General features: G+C 25.3%; 1 pseudogene; it reads right to left on the reverse strand.

Annotated features, from left to right (window-relative positions):
* Positions 1-703: 703 nt before the first annotated feature.
* LOC126901236 (uncharacterized) lies at positions 704-1,690 on the reverse strand (annotated as a pseudogene).
* Positions 1,691-4,277: the final 2,587 nt, after the last annotated feature.

Below are 4,277 nucleotides of genomic sequence, written 5' to 3' on the forward strand. Positions count from 1 at the left end.
TACTTTAATTTGAAAAAAAAATATTTGACCTCTGGACTTGTCTTCGTGGTGAAAATGGCTACCGAATGCTATTTTTGTGTGAAATTTCTCGATTTTATTTTTTATATTTTTAACTTTAAAGTACTACAACTTTTTAAAAAATGTATGGATCAATACAATTTTTTCATGAAAAGTAGTATATATATACATCTTTCATTCGACTTACTTTTTTTTTAAATCAGACTATTTCACTATATACGGGGGGGCTTCAAATATAAAAAATGCATATAGAAAGTAGAACTTTTTCAACTTAACTTTTGAAAGTGTTCCGGAAGGTCTGACACTTTTATATATATCTTAAATTGAAGCTTATGTAATATACTTTAATTTGAAAAAAAAAAATTTGACCTCTGGACTTGTCTTCGTGGTGAAAGTTGACATCAAAGTTAATAAAAAATTACGATTTTTGTAAAATAATTTTTTTTTATATTTTTAACTTAATAATNTACCAAATGCTATTTTTGTGTGAAAATTCTCGATTTTATTTTTTACATTTTTAACTTTATAATGCTATAACTTATTGAAAAGTGTATGGATCAACACAATTTTTTATGAAAAATAATATTTTTTTATTATCCCTTTTTCAATCAACATACTTTATCTTAATCAGGATATTAATAAGGAACTAGCAGATCATATAGCTTTTAGAATAATATACCAACTTTTTGAAATTAAACACAATCTAATGATTTGCATCGAAGCATTTATTTTTGATATTGATTTTAATCACTGTCAGATATCATTATACTTGATCCAACTATACCATGGCATCACTGTGCCGCGACCCCCCTGTGCTGGATATTTTTTTGCCTTTATTTTCAAATGTTGAGGAAATGATTTCACTGTTATTGCCATTGTTTTGAAAAATGCATCAATGGGATCTTCTTCTTCCTCAACTTTATTAATGGAATTTAAAATGTGTTGCCTTTCCTCATTACTTCTTTTCAACAACGACAGTAACTCATCTTTTGATTTAATTTTTTGGTAGGCCTTTATTCTTTTGATAATTTTGTTTTTCCAGTATTAAAATTATTTTCAAATTCAATTTCATGAACTGTAGTGGTTTCTGTTGCAGACATAATTGAAAAATCATTTGAATCACTAGAATTATTTTCATCGTCAACAGTTACTGTTATGCTATCTTCTTCTTTACTATTATTCATTTCATTCATAGAATTAAAATTAGCCAGACCGCTTCAGAATATAATAAAATAACAAAAAATAGTTAGCTATGTGTCATTAATTATTTTAGATTTAATAATAAATATTTTGTACAAATTATAAAATAAAAAAATTATTTTTTTTTGTAAAGTATTTTTATATTTTATAAGAAACTGCGAGAAAAAAAATAAGTGTACATTTTTAAAACATATTTGCACCTTAATTATTATTAATATAACTGTATAATGAAATTGTTTTTAAGTAAAATGTATTTAATACATTATTACTCACGTTCGTTCATAAAAACATACGTCCAGAAATGATAATGCATCTGCTAAGACCCATTTTTTTGTTTATTTTTTGTCGATGATCCCGTCCCTAGTTTCCTACTGCTTCTATTTTTATTATACGTATCTTTCATGTTTTTCCATCTCATTTTGCAGTCATAAACTGAAATAATAATAATCAATACCTTTTCATTTAAATATTACAGTTAATAAAACTATATTTAATCGAATAACGTACATATTTATTGATTTTATATAAAAATTTATATAAAAACAAAAATTAAATATTTCGTTCGCTTTAATTAAATTATATATACGAAATAATTAATATTGTAATATTAATCTATATTATAAACGCACAGCAGTTATTTGCAAATGGTTTTAATTATTTTAATACTACTATGGCGAAAATACCACATTTTTACTACGGTAAATTTAAAAAAAAAAAATGTATTAACATGATTTATATTTTTTTAGATATATGGCAACGGAAGAATCGCTCAGGTCATTGTCTTTTTTTATTCAGGATTTCTCAAAGTTATATTACACGTATAATACAATTAGTCTTAAAGAGTTTAAGTACTCGACTATCACCAATCTAATTAAAGCCTCCATTAAAAAAACATTTAGTGCGTATTGCTTATGACTTTTGGAACAAATGGAATTTTCCAAATTGTGTTTGTGCCATAGACGAGAAACACATTCGTATATTTTCTCCAAAGTAAAGTGGAAGCTTATTTTTTAACTACAGGGATTTTTTTCCATTGTTCTTCTTGCAATTGTTGACGCTAATTGTAAGTTTATAATTGTAGACATTGGGTTCTATGGCAAGGAAGGAGACAGTGGAATTTTCAATAAATCTAGTATCTCTCAAATGATTTCAATCGGTAAATATTTTCCTTCTCCTGAAAAACTGCCAAATTAAAATATAACTTTATCGTTGGTACATATTGGCGATGAGGCATTTCGCCTAGACCGATATATGATGCTTCCTTAGTCTAGAATTGAGGCAAAAAAAGATAATCAAAATTTCACATTTAATTACAGACTTTCCCGAGCAAGAAGAACTACAGAGAATAGTTCTATGATAATAAACCTCAACCAACTGAAAATATGATGTCACTGGCAAGAACCAGGGGGATATGCTAACATTGAAGGTTTTTCCGTAAGAGACGAATTAAAAATTTTTTTTAACAGTCCACAAGGAGCTGTTCATTGGCAAAATTATCAATCAAATAGATTATATTAGATATTCAAGTTCCACAATAGCATATTATTTCAGTTATACTTAGCCACGCAGTTGCAGTTGGTATATAAATAATATCTATTTAGAATAAATTGTGTTTTTTTCATGATGTAATTTTAAGATAAGGGTCATTCCACGTGAAATCACCTAATATGTGTGCTGATATAGTTCAGAAATTTATAAAATTTATATCATAGACTTCTTAAAAATCATTGACAACAAAAATAGTATTTTTTTTTTTTATTGTTTTTTTACCAGATAGCGCATTTTTTATAATTAAAAACATGAAAAAACAGCCTAAGTTCGGAAAAACTCCATTAATTTTCTTTATAAAGTTAATTACATCAATAGATATTGTTGATTCTTCGACTACGTTTTGACAAATTAAGAATTTTTCATCTTAAGATTGAAAATTTAATACCAAGTCCATATATTTAGATCTAATAATTTTTTGTTTTTAAGACTAACCTATTAATGTATAACTTTGTATTTTATTGTATTTGATTATAATTAGGTATAATGTAAACAGATATAAAACGTATAGAATTAAATTATAATATAGAATAAATTATAAGGAAATTTATAATAAAAATTATTTTATAATACATTCAAAAATATAACACATTTTATTATATTTTTAGAATAATAAAATGATCTAAAATACATAATATCTGAAAAAATTACGACTTTAAAATTAATTGCATACAATGATATGTAGCATTTTATTTTCGTGTAGAATAAATGCAAAAAATTAAATGATAAATTTTGAAACTCTATAAGTGGTGTTAAAATTATATTCTCTTAATATTGCCAAAGAGCACAGTAAAGAAATGGTCAGAAACAAGGTGTGATAGTAATAAAGCAATAAAGTTTCATTTCACATTCAAGAAATTATTGATGCGTTAGATGAAATATTATATACAACACATGATCCGCTAATTAAAAATCACACTAATTCATTAAATTCGGAGATTAGTACAATAGAAATCCTTATGAGTTTATATATTTGGTATACAGTATTTGTATACTACAGCATAGTAGTCGAAGATTCAACAATATCTATTGATGTAATTAACTTTATAAAGAAAAGTAATGGAAATTTTCCGAACTTAGCCATTGCTCCTAGGATTTTTTTATAAGTCCCAATAACTTAATCTACTACAGAACGCAGGATAAATACAAGAAATAAAAATTGAGTGTTGAATATTACGTAGTTTGTGGATTTTCCATGATACGCAAATTGTAAATTTTTTAAATTCTATAAGTAGCGTTAAAATTATTTCTACATCATAAAATTTTCACCAGACTTTTTAATTGCCTAAAGGTAAGTACTTTGTAAATTTAAAAAAAATTCGTTCAGTCACTTTTGTGTAATGAGGTGATAAAGTTGGCTATTTTCAGCAAACCACGGGTGTTCAAGACCGTAAAACGATACAAAAAAAATTATAAATCGATTCAAATATGATATGGGTTAAAAGAACATAACTAAAAGTTACTGAAAAGAAAAAAAAATTGAATTAAAAATTTTTTTGATCTTCAAATTT

The sequence above is a fragment of the Daktulosphaira vitifoliae genome, unplaced genomic scaffold (assembly GCF_025091365.1).
Source record: "Daktulosphaira vitifoliae isolate Bord-2020 unplaced genomic scaffold, ASM2509136v1 Scaffold_3, whole genome shotgun sequence".
NCBI classification, from domain to species: domain Eukaryota; kingdom Metazoa; phylum Arthropoda; class Insecta; order Hemiptera; family Phylloxeridae; genus Daktulosphaira; species Daktulosphaira vitifoliae.